The sequence below is a fragment of the Cimex lectularius genome, unplaced genomic scaffold (genome assembly GCF_000648675.2).
Source record: "Cimex lectularius strain Harlan isolate CLEC.00 unplaced genomic scaffold, Clec_2.1 scaffold132, whole genome shotgun sequence".
Classification (NCBI taxonomy): Eukaryota; Metazoa; Arthropoda; class Insecta; order Hemiptera; family Cimicidae; genus Cimex; species Cimex lectularius.
Window position 1 is genome coordinate 814,928 of NW_019392772.1, and position 27,556 is coordinate 842,483.

Consider the following 27,556-nt stretch of genomic DNA (forward strand, 5'->3'; position numbering starts at 1 on the left):
GATTAATACGATGTACTATCAATAATGATAATAATAATTTATATACTACAACATTGCTTGACTGAAAAAATATAGTGGAATCAAATGTTTGATATGTTGTTGATTCAATTTTTTTTAATAGTAACTCAAATTTTTATTGAACCATAAAAAACTGCTACTTACTTATGTTATGACCCAGTACTTTTATTATTTTAATTTTACCTATCAAATAATACTTATTTGTAATACTTGATATTTTAAAAAAAGTTCTAATATGAAACAACGTCAAGGTCCAAATCGATTTTACCTGTTTATAAAATATTTTAGTATATGTAAATTAAATACTACGATTACCTGAGATTCCAAAACCATAAATAAGCCATTTGACGTAAATTCATCTTTAATATATTTTTCCGATGAAATCATCATTTAAATGATCGTCCTTTGCATAAAAATTATATTAGAACCGTCTTTCTACGAATTCATGGTAATGTTATGAACAATTGATCTTGCTTTACAAACGTATGGTTTATTAAAATACCTTAATGCTTCCGATGTATTGGTTACAAAAATACTTGAATATTTTTTCTCGCCAAAAAGGCAGTTATTTTGGACATATTTTTTGTCCTTCCTTTTCCTTCCTTTGACGTATTTGACGTATAGAATGCGTTCCACCGGTCAGGACCACTCTGCGGTTTATCCTTTGCATTATACCTATGATTTTGAATAATTGCCGTTGCGACATAACAGGACGGGTGAACGCCCTTAGAAAGGTTCGCCTGTGCCGACTGCCGACACACCCAAAACGTTCAACAGTCTGGCCTAGACCTAGAAGTGTTTAAATATATATATACGACGTGGACGAAATGTGGAATGCACAGAAGACAAATTTTTCTGCAAAGAAAAAAGCAACAGCAATGTTTAAAACTTAAACAAAAAGTAATTCGGCAAACGACTGACGTCGAATCCTCACACACGGCTCAAACGTCAGGAAGTTATGACACGATATCGAGCTCTTGCACGACTTCTTGACGAACGTTCGTCTTTACCTCTCAAAAATAAAAGATTGCTTTTCAACACCATAGTTGAATGGAAGTTGGTATGGACTTCAGCCAAACATTCCAACATCCACCGGATTCAAACGATCCTTAATACTAAGAAAAATACTAGTTACTCCATTTTATGTATCGAACCTTTCGTTCAAGATGAAATCTGTTCCCATTACTGTAAATTTCATAAAAACCAATCAACTACCGTAAATCAGCACATGAGAAACCTCGCATCCCGACGAATACCCTCAAACCCTCCCCGCCGACTGAAGAGATGGCCTCGAGATCTCGTAGGAAGTGATGGTGATGATAGTGAAAGTGTTAATGACACAAATACGAATTAAAAAACAATATTTTAGTAACATTGGAGTGATACCAATGGGTGTTTTCTCCACTCTCGGTTTTAATTTTGTACATTTTACCTTGTTCCTTGTTACTTGTTACCTGTTACCTACTTGAAGGTAGTTGTAATGTACTTCAAATTATATATTAAAAAATCTAGAAAATCAGTCAACAATTAATTACATATGTTTATTTTAGATGAATTAGCCATTCTTCTAGTTTTGGTAAATCTACAATTTAACATGAGTATTGGAATTTTTATGTGTCAAGAGGTCAAAAATAAAGCCATGATATTTGTCAGATCCATCTGCTACCTATATTTAAGTTCAACATTTCATTAATTAATCTTCATGTAAGGTTAGGGGTGAGATAAAAAAGTCAGTGTCACGAGCGGGATTCGAACCCACGATCTTCGGCTAAATACGCCACTGCTCTATCACTTGAGCTATTTTGACTTCGACCACTCGGACACTAACCTACCACCTCAACCCAATCTCCTTTCCCTCCTTTTTGCCATTTGTCTCAACCCATGCCTTTCATAAAGATTAATTAATGTTAAAGATGTTATTTGGTCAGTCGGAAATCTAATGAAATTAATTTCAATATTCACCTATTTATTATTTATTTGTGCATGTCAATCCACATTTTTTGACACATGTACATTTGTCTACAGACTTGCCTACACTGTATTCTACCACATAAATAAACTTTCTATGTATTTGTATAAATATATCAAGGTATTTATCAGACGATGTATCAATGCATTTGCAACTATCTGTATTTTTGTATATTAGATCCTGTCAACATCTAGGTCAATTAATCACCCAAACACGCAGTTCCTAGATCCAAATGCATTCACACTCTCATTCATTGCATGCATTCTTTCCTATTTACATACTCAATTAGCGAGGAGGAGAACTCAATTTCCTCTATCACACAAATATATAACTAACCTAACTAGCCCTCACACTAATAAATACATTCACTCACAGAGACATGCTAGGTACATAAAACTATCATTATTACATTAGCTGTATGCTTATGCACGATTCTCATTTCCGGTGATAATCCTGCACGCTCTCTATATAGAGCCGAGGAGCTCCCTTCAATTAGGTGGGACACATCGAGCTACGTTTTTCATGACATTAACATACTCGGTCTTTGGCCGAAAAGCAAGTGTCCGTTGTCAACCTCGCATGACCTATGTTCAATTTGTTATCAAGTAAAATATTTACATACTGATTATACGAATATCGAATAAGATACGCTAACTTATAGCGTCTTGAAAGCCGGTAGTGGTTGTCTAGGTATCTGGACACTTCGGGTTGGAGGGCAAAGAACATGCAGACCTTACTATCTCGATCCGACCCGCTGATACTAAATGGGCAATAAGGAAAAGGTGTCAGAGTCTGAGTCATCCAAGAAGCTTTTGCGCGTCAAGAGAAGTGACTGGTAGAGTAGAGAGTAAACGGCAGAAGAAGGATCATTCTAACAGGACTCAGAATTGGCAATACGTGGTTGACACACGGAAACCTACTTTAGGGCGAAATCCCTTGTATATGACTAGAAAGGTTGCTCAATGTGTTCTAGTTAATTGAACAATGACATTCCTTTTCTCCATATAAGGAGCGAGTAGGCACGCCGCCCGATATGAGAATTTTATTCGAGTACGGCATCAAATTTCCTTTATCTTGATTTCTGGGGAAACTGAGGTAGTTCTTGATATACATTTTCTCCCCAGGTAATCTTATGATTGTTTGGTGATGCATGTTGTAACTGTTTAGTGAAAATGTATTTTTATGTGTAGTATTTGTGTGAAAGTTATGTAAATATGAATGGATTTATTTAAGAATGTGTTAAAGTGTGAGTGCCTTTATGTTCAATACTGCATGTTGTGGGCTGCAATAACCTTGTTGTAGATACACGTTGAGCGTACCTTCGTTGGTGGTTCGACTAAGATCAAGGTCTGACCTTTGCAAACGGCGTCAAGTCGTAGACTCGGTTCTGCACATGTGTGTACACAATATATGGGCAGAATTGATATTACATAAATAAAACAATCATAACAAGAAAAAACTGGAATTTCTCCAAGGCCGCTAAGGGTTTTCGATCACTACGGTGTTTTTATATGTTGTTACATCTTGAAACTAGCTTTTACACGCAACTTCGACCGGGACGTTATTTTAATGCACCTTAGTAATGAGATGGAAAGGGGGTAGTATGGATTTTTAATATAATGTCTAGATTCTCAAATTCTTCTATTCTTCAGTTCACATCGATCTATACATGGTAAAAAAGTTGTCCCAAAAAGTTTCAGCCATTTAAATCCAAAGCGGATTGGTCTTTGCGTTCTCTGTCAGTCATGACGAAATGTTTTATATTTATATATATATATATATATATATAGATGTGGAAGGAGTCCGTGTCTTTCATCATCTTTGATGGATTAAGACTGGGTTTGTCAGTTCATTTGTTTGTTTACAAGTTTTCAATTTCGTCTAATTGGTATCCTTTATGTATGACACATAGTCAAGTTTAGAGCTTCGTAGTATGATTTTTTTTATATTTCAACCTCGGTCATTCAAGTCCTTTCCATTAATCCTTTACTTTTTTCATCTCAGGATATTGTGTATAAATATAGGGTTAGTAGGGTTAGCTTGCCGATGTTTTGTCTCGGGATTTTCAAACAGCTATTTTTATACTCTAATAAGGTTTTTATATATAATTAGTTGAATCGAATCGTGAGTAGACAGGTCTTTTAACGAAGTATGTTTCTTTTTTTAACTACCTATACGTTTTTCATCGATGTGTAATACAAACACAAGTTCTCACCGTACGGAAGAAATAGTACTAAGCATAAAGAAAAATCACAAATTAAGTAAACAATTAATTCTGTTTTGGAGGTGTCATTCTATTTTTGTGTTTCTTTTGCGATATAGATTACTGCATCATTAATTGTGCCAAAAGGTATTCTAATTAACATATGTTTTAATCTAGGCAAAATTAAATTAAATATAAAAGCTGGATGATCACCATGGTTAAGACATTGATTTAAAAAACAAAAATCGAAGCTACAAAATGCTGGATCGGACAACGCTGTACAAATTAGGAGCTGCAATCGGTGCGTCAGCAATAATTTGTTACACCGGATACAGATTATATAAATACATTCTTTGGAGGAGAGAATTGAATGAATACCGCCTTCGAAAGAGGTTGGATGAGGAACGAGGCATCGACAGGACCTGTGAGCGAGGAAGTAAAACATTTGGAAGCCATGGGAATAGATCCAAAAGAAGAACATAGTAATATGTTTTAAATTTTAAAAACATTATCAAAATTCAAAATTATTTATCTATTTTCGACATTTCCCTTTACAACATTTATTGTAGAACTTTTATATAAATTGGCTTGTCAAAATTATTAGCACCAAATTGTTTTGATTATTAATTACCTTAACATTATGAACCTGTCGATGCCTCTACCTGATGAAATGATTAACACCTTTCTACCACGAATTAGACATTAAACGGATTGGACTATGCAATTTTCTCCATATTAACCAGATCTAATATGGTTTGGACGAAATGTGAGCTCATTTGAGCTTAGTACATCTAATCAGCATCCACAAAACTGAATGCCTCTTTTGACTACATGAGAAAAATTTGCCTCAACTGCGACTAGAACCACGAAATGGGCACTCCCAATTGTACCCCGCACGTATTAAACGGATCTAATATGGTTTGGACGAAATGTGACCTCATGTGTGTTTAGTACATCAAATCAGCACCCACAAAACTGAATGCTTCTTTTGACTACATAAGAACAACTTGCCCCAACTGCGATACAACCACCAAATGGACATTCCTAATTTACCCTGCCTTTACTAACCGGATCTAATATGGTTAGGACGAAATGTGACCTCATGTGTGCTTATTACATCTAATCAGCACCCACAAAACTGAATGCTTCTTTTGACTACATAAGAACATCTTGCCCCAACTGCGACTTCAACAACGAAATGGACATTCCCAATTGTACCCCGCCCATACTAACCGGATCTAATAAGGATTTGACGAAATGTGACCTCATGTGTGCTTATTACATCTAATCAGCACCCACAAAACTGAATGCCTCTTTTGACTACATGAGAACATCTTGCTTCAACTGCGACTACAACAACCAAATGGACACTCCCAATTGTACCCTGCCCATACTAAACGGATCTAATATGGTTTGGATTAAATTTGAGCTCATGTGAGCTTAGTACATCTAATCAGCACCCACAAAACTGAATGCCTTTTTGTCTACATGAGAACATGTTGCCTCAACTGCGTCAACAACCACTAACTGGACACTCCCCATCGTACCCTGCCCATATTAACCTGATTAATAAGGATGAGACGAAAGATGACCTAACGTGAACTTAATACTTATTATCAGGATCAACAAAACTGATTGTTCTTGTATTTACATGATAATTTCTTGCCACTGCCGTGACATTCGAAATGTACCTACCCAATATTTCTGTTCTAATAAAATTGAACGATTTTTATATTAAAATACACTTTTTTATATAACGTAGCGAATTTTAACGAACATATAATCCTTACATGAACTATTTATGCAAATTAAAAAATATTTTCATTTTTAGTTAACAGAAAATAAATGAAATGATCAAATTGCCTTTTTTTGTATTTAAAATTCGTATTCAAGTATTTTAGTGTGCGAAAACTAACATTAACTTTGGCTTTTGTTATTTTTGCCTGTTTTTCTATATCTTGCGTACAACGAATCATAGTCGGGTTTTTAATAAAAATGTTTTTGGTCTACTGCACCAGAAGCCACAAAATGTTTCTGTTTATATTAATTCTTATTTAATGATTTCCATAAACTTGAAATACTGTGCAACATAGGTAGAAAAACATACAAATTAGTTACTTAAATCTCTTCCATTATCTTTTCCTCGGTCTGTATGTACATGTCTCAAGTTTTTCGGCCTAATATCACAAGCAAAAGTTGTATGTTGGAATAACATGTGGTAACAATCAAGTATAATTAATTTTTATTTTCCAGGCGAAACATCATAATTCCTTTTATTTTTACAGCAACGCAATTGGGTTAATTTGAAATTGCATTTTTTGCTATTAGCTATAACAAAATTTCGTTAAATTCACTGATCTCACGTCAGTAGTAATGTCTTGTACATATGATAAATGTTTTCTGTTTTCCATAAACTCACCACTGAAGAGTGTGAATGCCATTTTATTTTTGACAGACTAAAATAATAGATAACGAGTAAACTGTGATATAATAGACGTGAGAACATTGCGAAGGCAAAAGAACGAAAATTATGTGGAACTGAAATGGGAGTGGAAATGTCAAACATATATATAGAGTGATTAGTGACCGTCAGAAGATGATCCCAATAAAGATCGAAACGTTGGCACGATAAAGAAAAATAAAGAAAATTTAATATAAAAATCGTTAAAACTTAATAGTACAGAAAAATTGGGTAGGTACATTTCGAGTGTCACGGCAGTGGCAAAAAATTATCATGTAAATAAAAGAACAATCAATTTTGTTGATCCCGATAAGAAGTATTAAGTTCACGTTAGGTCATCTTTCGTCTCATCCTTAATAATCAGATTAATATGGGCAGGGTACGATGGGGAGTGTCCAGTTAGTGGTTGTTGACACAGTTGAGGCAAGATGTTCTCATGTAGTCAAAAGAGGCATTCAGTTTTGTGGGTGCTGATTAGATGTAATAAGCACATATGAGGTCACATTTCGTCCAAACCATATTAGATCCGGTTATTATAGGCAGGGTACAATTGGGAATGTCCATTTCGTGGTTGTAGTCGCAGTTGGGGCAAGATGTTCTTATGTAGTCAAAAGAAGCATTCAGTTTTGTGAGTGCTAATTTGATGTAATAAGCACACATCAGTTCACATTTCGTCCAAACCATATTAGATCCGGTTAGTAAAGGCAGGGTACAATTGGGAATGTCCATTTGGTGGTTGTAATCGCAGTTGGGGCAAGATGTTCTTATGTAGTCAAAAGAAGCATTCAGTTTTGTGGGTGCTGATTTGTTGTACTAAGCTCACATGAGCTCACATTTCGTCCAAACCATATTAGATCCGTTTAATATGTGCGGGGTACAATTGGGAGTGCCCACTTCGTGGTTCTAGTCGCAGTTGAGGCAAATTTTTCTCATGTAGTCAAAAGAGGCATTCAGTTTTGTGGGTGCTGATTAGATGTAATAAGCACACATGAGGTCACATTTCGTGCAATCCTTATTAGATCCGTTTAATATGGGCAGGGTACAATTGGGAATCTCCATTTCGTGGTTGTAGTCGCAGTTGGGGCAAGATGTTCTTATGTAGTCAAAAGAGGCATTCAGTTTTGTGGGTGCTGATTAGATGTAATAAGCACACATGAGGTCACATTTCGTCCAATCCTTATTAGATCCGGTTAGTATGGGCGGGGTACAATTGGGAATGTCCATTTCGTTGTTGTAGTCGCAGTTGAGGCAAGATGTTCTTATGTAGTCAAAAGAAGCATTCAGTTTTGTGGGTGCTGATTTGATGTACTAAGCTCAAATGAGCTCACATTTCGTCCAAACCATATTAGATCTGGTTAATATGGAGAAAATTGCATAGTCCAATCCGTTTAATGTCTAATTCGTGGTAGAAAGGTGTTAATCATTTCATCAGGTAGAGGCATCGACAGGTTCATAATGTTAAGGTAATTAATAAGCAAAACAATTTGGTACTAATAATTTTGACAAGCCAATTTATATAAAAGTTCTACAATAAATGTTGTAAAGGGAAATGTCGAAAATAGAAAAATAATTTTGAATTTTGACAATGTTTTTAAAATTTAAAACATATTACTATGTTCTTCTTTTGGATCTATTCCCATGGCTTCCAAATGTTTTACTTCCTCGCTCACAGGTCCTGTCGATGCCTCGTTCCTCATCCAACCTCTTTCGAAGGCGGTATTCATTCAATTCTCTCCTCCAAAGAATGTATTTATATAATCTGTATCCGGTGTAACAAATTATTGCTGACCCACCGATTGCAGCTCCTAATTTGTACAGCGTTGTCCGATCCAGCATTTTGTGGCTTCTTTTTTAAATCAATGTCTTAACCATGGTGATCATCCAACTTTTATATTTAATTTAATTTTGCCTAGATTAAAACATATGTTAATTAGAATACCTTTTGGCACAATTAATGATGCAGTAATCTATATCGCAAAAGAAACACAAAAATAGAATGACGCCCCCAATTTAATTAATAATTTGTATATATGCAAATTTAGAACGGAAACCGAACGAGAATGGCGGTAGGGAGATGAAAAAATTGGAGGAAGTGTGTAGGTATCCACGTGATCTTCGGAATGAAACAGTATATACGAATCGACCGTGTTGCGACATGGTGCATTTTTGTTTAACCTCAAATTCTCGGCTAGGTAACAATGCTATAATAGTTCGGCGTCACATCGGACTTTTGAGAAATAGGCCTTTACTGTATTTTAACCAGTTATAAATTGTTTTGGCATATGGAACTATCTGGCGTCCGTAGATGGACACAACGTGAGGGCAGATGGAAATTGTAGACTTACTCTTCAATTTATGAAGGCTCACATAGAATAAGGGGTGACGAAAAAGCAGTTAAACTAGCGAAATGTGATGCAATGATATCCGTCCCGTTTACAAAATTCCCAATTTCACACGTAAAAGATATACTAAAGGAGAGGAACATCGAACTGTGGCATAGCATCTGGAAAGGAAGGAAGCGATGAAGCATACATCCCAGACATAAAAGAAAGAATGACAATTGACATGATCCATAGCTATGAAACCACTATGGCTTTAACTGGACATGGAAAAAATCGGACAAATTAGATCATCGATGATTCTGTCCGTTCATGCAGGGGGAGGTGAGCAGACGTAGAGACAACTAAAATTATCCTGGAAGGAGAAACCTGGCCGGTTGTTGAAAGAAATTTTTTTAAATCTCATTATAAATATTTTATCGATTTTATAAATTCTTACGAATTTTTAAAGTTATAGTTTCAAAGTAAAATAATTTTTTTATAAAATTATCAATTATACAATCTAATGCATGTTAATTATGGGCCATATTAAATTCCAATATTATTTTGTATTTATTAACATTATTCAATATGATCTAAATATTGTGTACTGAATTGTGCAAACACCTGTAGTCCAAATGGGGAAACAGGTGGGAAATAAAATCCCCAATGACATAGTTGCTGTTGGGGATGGGGGAACTACCTGAGAATACTAGATATTCCTCGTGGTAATTTGGGATATGCCCTTCCATTCACGCTATTTTACATTCACACATTTATTTATTCACACTACCCCAGAGTACTGAATAATCCTCGGAGTAATTAGAGATAAACTCTGCCCCAATCACGCTAATAAATTACACACATCATTCAAACAACCCCAGAGGATGATATTCCTCGGAATAATTGTGGCCTGCCATTCACGCAAATGAATATATTCGCACCAATAAATAACGCATATCATATACATAAAGGTACAAAGATCTATATAAAATTAAAAATATTTACGGCCCTGAGGTATTGGATCAGCGATCTGTGCTTGCTACCGTGCCTCAATGCCGAGCATAGGTCATTCGGGTGTCGTATTTCTTTATTTTCAGACATAGTACTTTGCAGTATGTTGTTATGTGCTGTAACAAGTTCTTCACACAGCGGCCATCGACGTGGTCTCGCCCCATTAGATGGTGTCCGTGTGTGATCTTGGTATGACCTTCGCAAAGTATGACCTTTTCCTTTCTAGGCCCAGTCTGGCATGTGGATTTCAGGGATGCTCCATTCATTGTTTTGCATTAGTAATTGTTCCTTGCGAATCTGCTGGATGTGGTCGTGTGGTCTCATCGAGGTAACTTCCCTTAATAATTGAATCAGACAATTCGAAATTGAAAAGGTTAATTTGAAGTTAAAACGTTTGATTTGTTGTAAAAAGAGGGTTAATTCGACAGGGAAAAGGGTTAGTCTGAAAATAAAAGAATATTTTGAAAATAAAACAGGTTAATTTTAAAGTAAAAACAATTAAATCTGTAAGAAATTTCAGTACACACCTCGAATCAAAAACAATCAGTACAAAATTAAAAAAACTCAGTTTTGCAATTTGAAACTAGACAAATATGAAAAAATAAAAAAGCCCATATCAATGCATAAAAACGTTGAGTGTACCATGGTATGTTGTTCCAAAATCGATCATAAATAAGATCTTCATGAAAAACATCAAAAGTGACGAAACCTTTCATGACTAAGCAAAGCCTGACATTAGTGGCGCATAAAAATTTTCAGCACTAAGAACGTACAATCTCGTCCAACAAATTGACTACCATAGGATTTTTAAATTATTCCTATTAGTGCCAAGGTTTCATTTGATAAAAAACAATATCCTGGCCCTCTTCACCATCCTGATGTCATCCACTCATCCACAGTTCCAGCCTGCCTCACCGTCTTCTTATCGCCTGTTTTTATTCTTCATGTCTTAATTTTTAATTTTAGTACTATTATTTTTACTTATGTTTTGATCTTTAATCCCAAACTTATGTCTTTCTTATTTTTACATCTTTTATTTCTGAATCTCTGTTGTATATTGTTTTCTCTTAACTTTACCTGTCTTCGTGATTTTGTAAAGGTCTCTGTTCCCCCTTTTCACCCCTAGCTTCCCATCCTTTGCCCCACCCGAAAACATGACCTATTGTTTAACGATCTGTCATGTAAACACCCAGTCCCTCCCTGCCCATTATTATGAATTCCTTGTACATTTCACTGATAACTTCTACCACATAATTGCTGTCTCCGAGACTTGGCTTAAACCAAACGTCCCTTCCTACTCAGTATCCTTACCTAACTATTCCCTTCTCCGGCACGATAGGCTAGGCCGGACCGGCGGCGGTGTTTGCTTATTTGTCCACAACAGCCTACAATGTCGCATCCTAGAAACATCCCCAATCCTCGAATCTCCCCATATAGATTTCATTTTTAGTGAAATATCCCTCCTTCCCCACCGTCTCCTTTTTGTAGTTGTTTACCGACCCCCTCAGGTTCCATTCCCTAATTACTTCCTTTCCACCCTGTACAACTACTCCCCTCTATATACCAACGTGATCATCACAGGTGACTTCAACGCAAATTATTCCTCTGCCTCCTACAACAAAAGACTCCTTGAAAATCTATGGTTCTCCCTTAATCTCTCATGTATTCCATTTAATCCCAAACATCACACTGCTTCTGTATCCACCTGGCTCGATCTTATGGCTGGATTCCGCCGATAAAATTCTATCCTCCTCCCAACACCCTATCTCCTTTCTCTCCTCCCACGACTTCATCCAAATCACATATAATATTCCTACCCCACGTCCCGCACCCAAAACCATAAGGTTCCGTCAACTTAATACCCTTTCATTCGAAGTTTTGAGGCCGGATCTGGAGTCGGTCGAGTGGGCCAACGTTTACCTTGGCTCATCCATCGATTCCTTGGTCGGTTTCCTGACCTCCATCTCAACACCTCCTGACATCCAATAATCCTTAACAAACATGCCCTCCAAAAAACCCACACTATCCGTCGTCCTCCTGATCCCTGGTTAAACGACGAAATTAGAGCCCTAATTAAAAGACGGGAAGCGGCAAGAAGGCGCTTTCGTCGAACTAAACATCCTGAAGACCACCCTTCCGAGCCTTTCGCAATAAAACGCAATCCTATATCCGTCGGGCCAAAGCCCTTCATTACCAAGAGGCAATCTCCACCACTCCTGATCCTAGATCACAATGGAAGCTCCTTCGTAACATTGGCATATTGCCGCCCACCCAACTCACCATCTTCCTATCCTGTCTCCCCTGAAGAATTAAACACCCACTTTGTCTCGCCAAACTCTNCAAACTCCTTGTATCTTCCCTTATACTTCCCTTCTTCGATTATAGCTGTTTGACATACGGTGGTCTCTCCGAGGGGGAGAACGCGCGATTGAAGCGTATTATGAATTGTTGCGTAAGATTTGTGTACGGCACCCCACGGGGATCCCGGGTGTCGGGGTTGTATTCCCAACTTTCCTGGCTATTCCCCTCCTACCGTGCACAGCATTTTCTAAGTTGCTTTCTTTTCCAGTCCATCCACACTCGTCGTCCTCCTTACATCATCCAATCCCTCCAATTCAACTCCTCACATCTCACTCGTAAGACCCGCTCATCCCCAATCGATCTTATCCTGCCGCAACATACAACTCATACCTTCGAAAGATCCTTTCTGACCGGAGCCCCTAAACTCTGGAACTCCCTTCCCCTTTCTATTCGTCACGCTGCCTCCTTTTCCTCCTTTAAATCCCACCTGCATAATCACCTCCTCCCCCTCCAAGCAGAGACCTCACGTTAACATTTGTTAATTTTGTTTAATATTCTCGTAATTTTCTCTTCTGGACTGCCTTACCTTACTGCTATACATTGTACCAAGATTTCTATCTTTTTTTTACTTTTAACTTCATCGAAGGAACTTCCTTTATTTATTTCATGTAAATTATTCTTAGGGGACACCAGTCCCAGAATAAAGTTATTTTTCTTCTTCTTCTCCTCCTTTCGATATAAATACACATCATGAACATAAGTAAGACAAAGCCTTGGTATTCCATTTCCTTCCTATTCCTCTACCCAACCTTCCAAGCCATCTTAAATGAAATCCTATATTCACAAAACGCCGAACGGTGAATCTACAAGACACCTTATAACCCCCATAATACTCCGAAACTTCATACAGAAGTAGTTTTTTTTACTATCATTTACAATTCAATCCTACGATCCTCTCACTGTCCTATTCTATGGTAATATTCCATAATGACTCTTATTTCTAAATCCTGAGTAAAAGTAAAGTAAAAAAAAGTAAAACAAACTTCCTAGCCTCATTTCCTATCTGCATACTCCAATATTGATACAGTCCTTGACAATGTTAGAACTGAGTCGGTCTTCAAGAAAATTTGAAATCCTGTCAAACTTAATATGCTAATCTGTAAGCATTTAATGTTTTGCCCTGATGATGACCTTAAAATAGGTGAAAGATTGGCAGTAACAACTGAATTTATTTTTTCAACACTATACCCTGATCCAGTGAAATTAATATTAAACATTTAGTTCGGCTAGGGTTCTTGACCCAAGCTTTTGACAGGGGGATTCTGGTACTCGGGAGTTCTCACCAAACTAAAAAAGTTCCTACTATCTACTCCTAAAATTCTGTTTAACAGATCGTTTTTTAAAGATACTGAACAGTACAATTTTCTCGGTCCTATGATATATAGTACTCATAATGGTAAAGTTCCGATACATTCTTACACCACCCTTCAACTTACGCTGACAATACCGCAATTTTATCTTCTAACTCATTATTCTATATTCTATATTCTACATACCTCAAATAATCCTGGATCTTGAGCTCATCGAAGGAATGGTGGAAAATTAAATTGTACGAGAAAGCACACCCAAATTGTTTTTGCACGCTCACGTCGATATGTCACAAGTAAATGCCTAGGGCTACACTGTCGTGGAATACCCAAACCAGACCCAACGATGACCTTGACAACTACAACTTCTAGGAATGAAAAGGAAAAACAAGCATTATTTGGCCTAGTTGACAATCAGAGTGGAACTGGGAAGTACCACCAAACGATGTAATATCTAACCATTCCAATCATTTCAATTTATCAGAAGAATTTTTCAAGCTTGTCTCTAATTCCTAAATTCACTAATTTCGTGGTCAGCTTGACCAATTAATACATTACAATTAATTAAGGTTTTTAGTTGAGATGAAAAAAGTTAATGGCACGAGAGGGATTCGAACCCACGACCTTCGGCTTGATACGCCGCTGCTCTACCACCTGAGCTATCGTGACCTCGATCCACTCGGACATCAACTCCCCATCTCAACCCCAAACTATTTGTTAATGAAAAATTAAACGCAATCTTAATCATAGATTTCTTTTTATACTCAAAACCTTATCACTGCATAAAACATTGTATAAACTGCGAAGTATTGACGCGAAGTTGCCAACTAAGTTTGGCATTCATGAAGTAAGTCTAAAGGAAAGAAACTTTTCGTATCGTAAGGCTAACATGCTGGCAAAATTTGCTCCGCTTAGGACAAGATATCGTTTATCAAATCTATGATGACCAGCTCCATCAGTTTTCAATAAATAGGAATCAGTACACTATTTGATCAACAAAATTACAAAAGTAAGAAAACAACAAAGCATAGCGTTCTGATTATTCTCAAGCATCATGACTGTTTTTCTCTAGCCGGCTAAGACCTTGTCTCTTACGCACGTCATAGAACCAACAACGAAATGTTTTGTTCTTATTTCCATTTTAAGAAATATTCATTCATTGCTGAGTGCGGAAAAATTTGAATTTTTTTATATAAATTTCCTTCACGAACAAGGCCATTCGTTTACACCGAACCTTCTACTATGGAAGTTTCCTCTACAAATTTTGCACTCTTTGTAAAAATAAAAATGTGCCAGAAGATGAAATAAATGCGCAGATCTGGTAGCATCTGGGTTATAAGCAGGGGAGGAACCTACTATATCCATTTTACTATGCCTTCTCTCTTACTTCTTTTTTCTTGTCGGTTACCATGAAGATTTTTCCTTTCAGACCTTGTCATTGTAATTTAAAAAATCTACATTAGTGATGGTGAAGAGTTGAACAAAACAATAACTAACGCAAACTAAAGTATCAAATAAGAATTGATAATTAATCATATTATTATTTATAAACATGACTTAGGGCATGAGAAAAGGTTTGCAAAAATGTTTATCAACTTGCTTGACGTATTCCATGTCACAGAAATTCAGTACTCGTGTTATCTGTTAGACTTTATATTGATTTGTGATATCGTTCAATTACTTAGTTTTCTTTTTCTCGATTTACAAACGAATTTAAAGAAGATTAACACTTTTAAATCATAAATTCGTCTAAGGTTTGAATTTTTTCCAGCGTGATTTTTTTTCTGTGAGGACTTTTCTTGATCAAACCTCCCAATATTTGAAACGAAAAATAAAAAAACCCTCCAACGCCATTGTCCTGTATATTTTACATATTTCAGGAAAACCAGTTTTTACAATGACTTTTTGCCATCATTAGAGGCATGTGAAGAATGTCAGAAACTAAAGGTCGCGGAATAAACCCGACTGGCTTACGCAGAGTCTTCCAAACCTCCTAGACACAATTCGATGATTGACAATAAATCAATAATTGGTCAATAAAATAAGTTCTCTTTATTTTTGTACAGGTCAATGTGCAAATACGTTTTTTTATACGAATATAAGATTCGTGCAATAGTTTTTTGAATAGAAGGATGCGTACAATAAAATATTGACCAACTGTTGGATACATAATTGCGCGCATATTCTCCTTAAATGCTTTCAGTTGATTGGATGTAACTGACGTTGCGAACAATTTATAGTCTTGGGAAAACAGTTTAAGAACATGACAATTATTTATTTATTCATTTTTCATTATATCACATTTATGACGTAGTGGAATAAAATTGGTTTGTTGAAAAATAAGGATAGCTCGTCCTTGCCCCCCTGACTCATATTGTTTTCTTCCTTCCCCTATCCGCTCATCCCGAATGCTAAAAATGAGGAAGAATCCCCCCTTTTCCATTCACGTGGTGTTCCCTCGAACGCCAGATAAGAACAAGGTCTAGAAGAGATATCGTTAACAAGGGAAAACTAGGTTTCTGTCAAGGGAACTGTCTCAGGAAGGATTAATGGTACCAGGCATGGTCACACGCAACTTACAACACACAAAAAAAAAGTCTATAGAAAAACAACAATTCAATGGTTTCCGCGTTTTATCAAGTATAATTTAGAGAATAGTATGAAGGATGTTTGTGAGGCTTCAGAAAATTGTACTTTGTAGGATTTGAATCCAGCCTTTGTTACGTATCAAAACTGTCTTCAAAAATATACTATTTATAATTATTACATGTATTATTCCAATTAATTATTCTTTTTATCTAAGGTTTTTGGTTGAGAAGACAAAATTACAGTCGTGAGCAGGATTCGAACCCTCGACCTTCTGCTCGGATTCGAATCCCGCTCGTGACACTAATTTTTCATCTCAACTAAAAACCTTAGGTAAAAAGAATAATTAATTGGAATAATCAATAAGGTCAATGATGACCACGAAACAAATATGGATTAATTATATTTATTATTGATTATATTATCTATTCAGATTACATTTTTAAATTGTTGCTTAACTCAAAATGTATTCATTGCATAAAAATAAATACTTCATTTAGCAACGTTAGAAATAATACGTGAATATGATATGAATAAAAAATTGAAACGTTTATACAGAAATAACAAGTAAAAGTAGTGAGCAGGAAGATGTTTTCCTTCTAAATGCTATTAAATAGTAGTAATTTGCATATTTTATTACATTTATAAATCACTTTAAATGAATTGTTGTGTAGATAGCTTTTACATATTACCGTGCCATGGCTAAATTCATGTTTTCTATGTTAAAGTATGTAATTAACGGAAAATGTATAATTAATGTAAATATACTTTTTTCATGGTCGACTCTAAAGATTTGTAGTGGAAGTGTAAAAATAACTTGAACTAAATGAGGAAAAATTTACCCAGTGTATATTTACATTGAAAATATACCGATTTTTTTATGAACGTTAACGCTCTCATTACTTATTACATTATCAGGCACTTACCACCAGAATTGGAAGTATAACCTACCACTGCGTCAGAGGGAGATGCGGCATCGAGTACTAAGGCCAATCCAACCAGGTGACATACAAAGGTATACCTTGGTCCCATCCTGTATATCAATTAAACTGCCTACGATCATACTCATATCAATCCCATCATTACCACCTACAGACACAGGAATCCAAGCGAGTTGAGCGACCTAACTGGTGCAAACAGTGAAAGACAAGGCTTTTACCCCCTAGGAATATCGAGTGCTGTTGAGCAGTGGGAACCAAGTCGGGTGTGGGAATATAATTTATTAGCATGAATGGAGGGGCATATACCCAATTATTTCAAGGAATATCGAGTACTCTGGGATAGTGTGAATGCTAACCAGATTGTCATGTTTTTATCTTGTTTCTGTGTATTTGTTATTTTATACACAATTGATGAGGCCCTGAGGCACAGAGAAGGTAATAATAGAAAAAGAAAAGAGAGAGTTGGGTACTGTTATGTCAAAAAACATCACAACTTGGCTGGAGAAACAGTAAAAGAAAGTCTGCTTAAATCGTGAAAAAGATAAAAAAGGAAAGAGAGGCAATGACAATGTCGTTTGCCGGCCCTAAAAATTAAAACAAAAACTTTGAATAGGGAATATATCCAATGTACATTTACGCTGAAAATAGTCTTGCAATCCTGTGTATATCAACAAGGAGCTCCCGACTTCCTTAAGTAAGATACTTAGGACTGTAGCTAGACGGAAAAACTGAGGTGGAATCCCCACACAAAATAACACAAACAACTTAACTAACTTGGACAACTACGAAGACCTTTAGGACCAAAACACCACTAACTCTGTACAAGGCATTACTGCTACTACTTTGGCATAAGGAATGAAACATTGGGTTTCCGCCAATTCTTCAAATCGAAAGTTCTAATAAAACGGTCAAATCTCACTATCGACAACGACCTGAACGAGCTTATCCGATTCCCTTCCAAAGGTTCTACACCAAGCTTTCGATTCATCCCAACACTACTGTCCAAGCCTTGGAGTTAATTATGTGTGTTGGTCAACTAATCATCAATGCATCAACTAAGTAGTCAGACTGCGTTACTTGAAAGGTATGTACAAAAGAAATGACCGAATGCCGGTTCGGCATATGCCCAACCCTTGCTACATTTTCCATCTTTCCTTTCGACGTCGTGGAGACCTCGCCCCTTAGTCCCTCATATTCAGTGCCTGCGTTGGTTGGTTTTTCTAGGCTGCAGTGTTGGTCAGTGGTATATAGGCGCTTCGATATGTGTATTCTACACGTGACTTAATTATAAAAAAATCTTCGACATACAACTGACAAAATTCTCAGAATTGGAAGCTTACGAAAAACTCAGCTTCATGATCCCCCTGCTTATAACCCTGACGTCGTGCCACCTTGTTTTTTAAAATCTCTGCCAAATTATGATGCGATACATTTATATAAAAAAACTTATAAAAAGCAAATTTCTGTAAATTAAAATTTACATTCGGTCGAATGGGATGTTTATGGATATAAAAAAAAATCATTGTGGAGCTTGTAAAATCTATTAGAGTATGGATGAATAACTCATTAACGTGCCATTAATAACAAGATAACCTTTTTTGAAATGAATGTAAATAAAAAATATCTATCTTGCTAATGAGTTTTTTTTAAATCAAAATTGTAATAGCTTTTTTCCAGAAATAACTTTTTTATCTACACGACGTATTATGTCAAATGTTCTAGATATTTTACTTATAAAATATGCAAAATGTTATTAAGTCATTCTAAAATCATAATTTCTTTGTTTTAGCGGTCTACAAAGTTTATTATTTATTAACGTGTTTAATATATATTTATAATTTGTGTTGAACAATTATTATTGTTTGTATATACTGGATACAGTGTCAAATTAAGTAAACTTTTATAATATTGTAAAATTTTAAAAGTTGAATACAGACTAACTTTATATATGTAATTATCAAATCAGATCATAGTAGATCAAACATTAAAAAATTCTATCCAAGATCAACTGTAAATGAAAGGAAAATGTATTTTCTGTTTGGATATTTTTTTTCATCTTACGTATTTGGCTTAGTAATATTTTTGAAGCGTCCTGAAAGCTATAGGTGTGTATCCGATAGTTTTAGCAAATTATTATAAATAAACGTTGACATGAAAATTGGACATTCCAGCATAAGGCGAGATAAATTCCTTTTTTCGTCATAAGTCGGAATATGTGATATTTCAAGTATTTCTCTTTAAGAAAAGATACGAATGAATAAATATAAATTTTTTCGTTTTTTTAAGAAACTTAAATTTAATCGACTATTCTTACAGTTGTCACTTGTTACTTAAGGCTAGTAAATTGTTTTCGAAATACCTACAAGGTCATCTGAAGCTATCTATGTTGAAATGTTTACCGTTTGTTTTGACTCACCTGAATATGTATTTCGACAACAGTTCAAATTAGAATTTAAAAGCAAAATTTTTAAAGAAGCGTTGCTTTGAAAAGAAATAAGTAAGAAAGAATATCATGGTACTAGGTCAGTTCTGGTAGTAATCTCTGTTCTTGCGTTACCGTTCTTCTGGAGAAGATTAACTGATGTAAAAGGAAAGACAACCACTTCCTAATAAATCAATTAACAAAATTTTTAATAAATTACCTTTCAAGTACTATTTTGTCTACTTTGGTTCAACAGAGGGTATAATCTTTATCAAATTATCTAAATGGTTACTATGAGAAAAAGATTGAATATGTAGAAGGCTGTCCTAGATAAATACAGGGATATTCTGCTTAACCTGTAGCCAGGCGATGTTGGATATGCTTGTTCCAATGTAAAACTGCAGCCATTTGACAAAAATGAAGCAGATTAATATAATGTGCTTGCAGGGATTATGACATCCTAGTTCCCTTTGGCCTCTATGTCTTAACTTGACGTGTGGTTTTTATTGTAAAGATCCTGTTTTAGAAAAAGTTGAAAAATGGTAAGAGGTACAATACACTATTGTGAATAATGTGCATTCAGGTGATTTTGCAAACACCAGGTGAACAACCGACAACAGCGTTGGTCAAATCGTTTAGTGTGGTCGCTTATCTTGCTTATAAAAATGCGAGTATGTATGACGTGATCATGATAATGATCGAAAACGACAACTAAAAGTTCATCACCCCACATGTGGCAAAAGGAAATTTCACATTCCTTGTTAGTTAGGATAGAAGACATCTATATTTGCTTAACATCTATATTGCTACTTTTAGAGTCCCATCATATATATTATGCAGGGTGGGCGACCAAGACCCGAGAGGTTAAATGCCTGGGTAGACTCGTACCTCATCCCAAAAAGGTCCGGGACTTGGTCGGCTCACGTGTCCTGCATAAATCTCTTGGACCTATTCACAAACCCCAAGATTTTGGACCATTTAATCTGGTGGGGAGTGATTTAGTGATGTCCTCTCCTTCAAAGATTTCAAATCTAGACCTAGCATACCTATCACACTCTGCGAGGTAGTGCCTTGCCGTTTCTTCTTCTATTTCGCAAAAACGGCAAAAGGGATCTAGTAGAATACCCATTACGGAGAAGTGTCTTCTCAGTGGGCAGTGGCCCTATCAGCCTCCTAATTCCCTTCCTTGAGTTAGAGAATAGCCAAAAGTACCATCACAGTACCCTGTAGTCCTACAAAAGTCATTAAACACTTTTGGTTTCTCTGGCACTAACAATAAGACAAAACCTTGTACCATGTATTCAGAATCCTACACAAATACTTAATAGTAGTATCTTTGAAAACCCGACTACATATATTTGCCGAAGTGTGTCCTAAAGTGGATATTCAGCGATGTGGGATGTACAAATTACTTGATAGAGCTGAAACAGTTTGCAGGGACTACTTACGCCATATTTCCCTCTGGTCTGATATATATTGCTGGTAAAATGACATTCAACAAAAAAACTCTAGTTTATGGACTGTACAGTACCCAAATACTCTACACTGGTTAGTACGTAATAGAAATAACCTTTTTTGCCTATTGCGCTGGCGCATTAGAAGAAGTTAAGGAGTGGGAAAAGGTATAGGACACTATTCTGAATAATGTACATCCAGGTGATTTTGCAAGCACCAAGAAAGACATCCGTACAGCGGTCTATCCACTACCTTACAGTTTTGACAAATGCGAAAAATCTATAGTTGGTTGACAAAAAGATGTAAAATTATAATGGAAAGTGTGCTTACAGGGTCACACAGTACCCTGTAGTTCTACAAAGGTTATCATTTGCCACTCTTGTAGTTGTGTACAGAATCCTACATAAATATTGTACTTGATGTGGTTAGTCCGTAAAGAGCAGCTACATACGTCTGCAGAAGAATTTCTAAAAATTTGCCGATTCAGCATACTATTCAGCATGATACACAGCTTCTAATCTTCAACTTCACTTGACATAGCTGTAGCAGAAATTTAATGTCCATGTGTCCTTGCAGAGATTACTTACATCATTGTTTCCTATAGTGAGAACACTATTCTGAATATTCTAAATCCTAATCATTTTATTTAAGACAAATACGAACAGTCTAAGTATGACATAGTTAACTAGATTGGTTAGTTTATCGTACTTTGTTGTCAGAAGAGTGTCTTAAAGAGGTGCAAGGATATTAAACACATTTTTGACCCTGGCTATAATGAATATGTTAATGAATATGCAGATCGCCCTTCAGGTCGAACGGGGTTTTCCATAATTTATTTTACTGCATAAATTACAGAAATGTTTGTTACTTTTGCTGAAAACGTTTATGTCATGAGGTATGAGAAGAAGAGAGAGATTTACAGCCGAAGGTGTTGACCATTTCAACACCTGGTAAGTTTTAGTGTGAGAAACCTCTTACTCTTTAGTTCATTTCCTTGTTTTTGTTCTAGGGTCGTTGATAAACACTGTATTAACACCTTGATATCTGGAAAAAGAAAAAATATAATTCTCGGAAAACCTTTCCTAGGTGTCCCTCAAGGCTTCAGACCACATTCCGACAAGTTGAGTTCATAAAAATAAAAGGATAATAAGCTACATATTGGGAGTTATAAGCTGAAAAACGGTCCAACGAGGGGGCCGTCACGTAAGCGAGGTTCTTGATCTTGGCCCTTCGATTTCACAACGCCAAGAACTACCGAGCGAAACCCCGAGCACCCACCTCGGCCTGTCCATCTCCAGCCTTTTTCACGTTCCTTCTATATTCTAGAACGGTTATTTGTCCAATTTCGATTTCAAATTCCAATGTAATATCCTTTAAATATTTCGTCTATGTAAAAGACTCTCTTGAGTCTCACCTTGGATCCGACAAAAAATGTCCGTATTTATTTATCTATTTTTTTTTACAAAAATCAAATGGGCAACTCATTAGGGATTGATGTATTTTTATGCAAATGCTTCTAAGAAGCAACCCTGCTTAATGGTCACTCGTCTTTCAGCCAAGGTTAACGTATTAACCTTCCATTGTAAAGTCAATGTTTGATGTGTGCGTTCTTCCCAGCCTCATAACTCAGAAATTAGATCCAATCAAAACAAAAACTTGCCTTGCTGAACCGTTTATCATTTATATTATTTTTATATTATATTTGTATATAATACGTATTTTTTATAAAATATTTACATATTACATATTATTATTATTTTATTATTATATACTATGTTAGTATATATTATTTTTTTAATATACTATATTAGTATATATTATTATTATTATAATATACTATATTAGTATATATTATTATATAATAATATTGATTATATCATTATACAAGGGCGTGATCAAGTTTTTTTACGACAGTACTTCAAAGTGGAATAGAATGCAATAAACATTTATGGTTTTATCTCAATCCGTTCAAAAGTTACGATTGTGATTAGCGTTTATTTACATAAAACCTGAATATTCTCCATTTTAACGCAACTTTTCCCAACTTTTGACCTCATTTTTAGATTTAGCCGAATGCTCTTTTGGATCTGTCCACTTTTCTACTAAAAATTGCCAGTCTGCTTACAAAATAACTGGATAAACATGATGAAATTTGTGAAATGGTTATTTTGGTAAATTTAATTATGGTAATTAAATTACTTCGATTTTTCATGAGCGGTTTATTTGAAACGTGGATTATTTTGATTTTTGACGTACAATTTCAGTCGGAAGTTGGAATAACGTGGTCCTGGGAATTAATTGCGTATTCTTAAATGGTTTTTATTCTGAAGAAAGTTTGTTTCTTTATGAATAAATTATATCAGAATATACTAATAATAATAATAAAGCAAAAAGGAGGGAAAATTCGAAAGGTGGGTTGAGATGGGAAGTTGGTGTCCGACTGGATCGGAGACACGATAGCTGAAGGGGTAGAGCAGCGGCGTATCTAGCCGAAGATCGTGGGTTCGAATCCCGCTCGCGACACTGACTTTTTCAACCAAAACCTTATGTAAAAAGAATAATTAATTGAAAGAAGCAATTTGGTCAATAGATCAGTAAATGTAATGGATTTAATTAATAAGGCTAATTATTAATTTACATGCCAGATAATGTATGGCACCTACGGTTTAAAGAAGATGATCAAAAATTACCATTTCTCAGTGGACAAATCTAAAAAGAAATTCGGTTGTAAATCTACAAATGCTGTCAAAAGTTGGAAAAGGTTATGTTAGAACGGAGAAGATTCAGGTTTTATATAAATACAAGTGTTTTTAACACATATGAAACACTAAATAATCGTAATTTTCAATGGAATGAAATAAAACCATGAAGGTTTATGGCATTCTAGAGAAGATACGTACTGTTATTAAATTAAATTTTTAACACGACGAGCTGACCACCCTATTTAAATATACCAATTAAATATTCTTTTCATTTAAGGTTTTTGATTGAGACGAAAAATTAGTGACACCAGCGGGGACAATAATTTTTGATCTCAACTAAAAAGAGTAATTAATTGGAATAATTAATATGGTCGATTATGACCATTGATCAAATATAGATAAATTAATATAATTAATATAATTATTTTATATAATATGTATATATTTTTATTTAATATATATTTATTTTTCTATAATAAAATTATAATGCACAGGTGACAGAATTGTAACAGTAGCTGAGGAAATTGTTGTTAACTGGAAAAAGGAAATCAATTAAGAAGAATCATACGCGCCTTGAGAAGTCAATACTAAAAGATAAACAGTATAAATTAATGCATAAACAACCTTTAAATTAATTAACGGCTCTAACGATTCAATATATTATGTATGATTATCAGTGCAATATTATCAACAAACTACGTTTTATTGAATAAATGGTAAAGTCCCACATTAGGAAGTGTGCTCAATTAAACGTTATTATTGTTATTATTTACTTTTACATTGAATTACGCAGAGCTCTCACGATTCTTTTGAAAAGTCGGATTCTCGAGTGGATAATGTGATAATGAAAATGTTCGCGCAATTTTCCATGATGGTCGATTAAGAATAGGTGCACACAAACAAAATATAAATTGGATCTATTTGAAAAGTTTACCTATGGCCGGGAAAAAGATAAAACGTAAACCTTCCGTCATTAAAAGTAAACAACAAACAAAAAGAAAATGAATATAAAAAAACCCCAACAGGATATGTAGGTATGATGATCCTGCATAAAGGAGGAAATGAATAAGTCATTTGCATGTCAGCCACTTCAAAAGCGTGTCCTTGCTAGGAAGGCGGAATCGGTTAAAGCACAAATTGACTTGAAAAAACCTCATAATACGGCAAAAATGTGTCGAATTCCAATCCATTTCCTTCTATTTAAAAAACCACGTAGAATTTGTAAAACAGACGTGAATTAATTAAATAAGTTCATCAAAACTTTACATGGTAATCAAAATTAAAAAATTATATTGTATAGTAATGCGATGAAAAATTGTTGATTATTATTTACTTATGTAATTTTTTGTTAATACTCAATCTAATATGTAATGGAATCCTCCTAGGTTTATTTATCTATGTTTTTGTTATAGTGTTGACGCAGGGTTTCACGAAGAAAACAAAGCAAATTTGCGTTTCTATTTGACGTCAATTTCAGCCACTGCGCATCCTTTTAGTCTTAAACAAGTATACGGATCCTTTAAACAAAAAGGTTTTTTATTTACTTTGGGTTGACTTATTTTTGATAAGAACATCTCAGCCAAATTTACGGTGCAAGTCAAATAATAAATAACAAAGTTATTGCTACTCACAGATATACCATTCATGGATATTTTGCATTGTACTTTTACTGACAATAAATATATTCATTTCACACATGTTTCTTGAGATAGAGTAGTCCCTCATTGGAAACCATCCCAGACTATTTGAAGAGATTACATCAGTGCTTCACAAACCTTTCAGCCAGCGGACCCCTTTCACACAACAAAATCCAGGGTGGATCCCACTGATTCAAGTATTGAAAATTAGGTACTCCTAGTTTGTAATAAATTAAAGTTTTAAAAATTAGCCTGTCCGTTCCTAGTTAGATGGAGGAGATTTAACTATGAAAACAAATATTAAATTGACATACTTAACTTATTTACAACAGGAACACAAAAATCAAGTTGGACAGAACGGAATCAGTAAGTAGGTAGAATTCGAGCCAAATTCAAAAGTAATAATTTGAACATTAATGATTAATGAATTAATGGGAAGAGTGAGGTTATTTAGCCTGAACAATTTAGATATGTTGGGTTCAATTTTTGATAGCTGGAGATGGATGTTGGGTTCAGCATATAGACGGCTTCGTTATTTAGTTTTGGTGGCTGTTTAGATGGAAAATTCGGATTCGCATAGGTAAGTTGTGACCAATGAAATAACACGTTTTCTTTTTTCGTGAAAGAGCTTTCCCACGGGACAGACATATAGTCTTAACTTCAATGACCGCGACTTGTTTGTTTCATAGCTAAATCATGTCACAATGGTTGCTGCAATCCTTCGATTTATCTTTTATTTTAGTAATCACTCCGATCGTTCTGCCAGTCATTGCTTTTGCATTATCTGTGCACATGACCATGGAATTTCGTTAATTGTAAAAAAATCGTCCAACAAAGGGAATATTTTGGCACCTGCTGCATTGGCAGGAAGTGTTTGGGCAACAGAAGATTCTCCTCGAAACATCCCGAGTATTCCTAACGGATAAAGCCAATAAAATAGCCGACTCCACGACTTCAGGTGATTCGATTTGAAGAGAAAATGAATAGTGATTGATGCGAGAAACACATTCTTTCACATCATTGACAAATCAAGTATACGTACTTTTGACAGAAGTGTTTGTCACCGAATATAAGTTTTTCTGCTTTTTTGTCAAACATGCGAGGTACAATATCGTTAACACACGGTTTTGAGTGTTTCAGCGATGGTATGAGCTTTACCTGCCTCTGCCACAGGATTACTTGTCAAGTAAGACGCGTCTAGTTAGTTTTCATTTTTAGTTTTTACTTGATTTTTAATGAAGGCTTGAGAAGCAGCCAGTTTAATATGCTTCCACATGAAAAAATCAGTTTGTTTCTCCTGGAGTTCTTGGTGTGTAACCTCAAAATGCAATTTAACTGGAACCATTCTACGTTTAGTATGTAATTATGAATTTTTCTCAAAGTTCGCCGCCGACCCTAACTAGGTTTGGGAAGCCCCATATTACATAATATCAAGATGGACAGACTGGAAGGAGAGAGTGAGAGAGAGAGAGAGAGAGAGAGAGAGAGAGGATAAAAGGTAAAGATAGGAAGAGACAGAGAAACAAATTTCGTTCTTTGTGTCTTTCCTTCTGTGTTCGCCCTCTCCATCATATCTCTCTCATCTCTACCTCAACTTGTAAACAAACAAATTAACTGACAAACCCAGTCTTAATCCATCAAAGATGATTTTATATATATATATACTATTTTTTCTATATCTAAAAAGAGTTTCTTTAAATTTGGGGTGGTCCAAGGGACACATGGTTTTTTTAAAGGTTAGTTTATTTCATGTTTTCCTTCTACGTTTCGGCCTCTTTTTTTAAGGAAATCCTAACAAGAAGTACAGACATATTAGTACACACTATAGCATTAGTCATTAATATCATTTACATTTTTATTTTTTATTTTATAGTTAAAAATAAAAATGTAAATGATATTAATGATTAATGCTATAATGTGTACTAATTTGACTTACTTCTTGTTAGGGTTTCCTGACGATGGATAGAAAAATAGAGGCCGAGACGTACAAGAAAAATGTGAAATAAATAGCCTTTAAAAAAAACTACGTGTCTCGTGGACTACCCCTTATTTAAAAAAACTCTTTTTAAGAAAAGGAAAAAAGGTAAAAAAAAATATATGGAATATGTATTAAAAATACTCTTTAATATACAAAATAATGAAACCTGTTTAAACAAACGCTT

General features: G+C 35.2%; 1 long non-coding RNA gene across 1 annotated transcript in view; it reads right to left on the minus strand.

Annotated features, from left to right (window-relative positions):
* The window catches only part of LOC106662278, a 35,814-nt gene that overhangs the window by 4,475 nt on the left and 3,783 nt on the right, over nucleotides 1-27,556 (minus strand). Inside the window, exons 2-3 of the long non-coding RNA XR_001339867.2 lie at nucleotides 521-807; nucleotides 334-453 (exon numbers count right to left, since the gene is read on the minus strand). This is a non-coding gene — a long non-coding RNA (uncharacterized LOC106662278). The remainder of the gene's footprint in view (nucleotides 1-333; nucleotides 454-520; nucleotides 808-27,556) is intronic.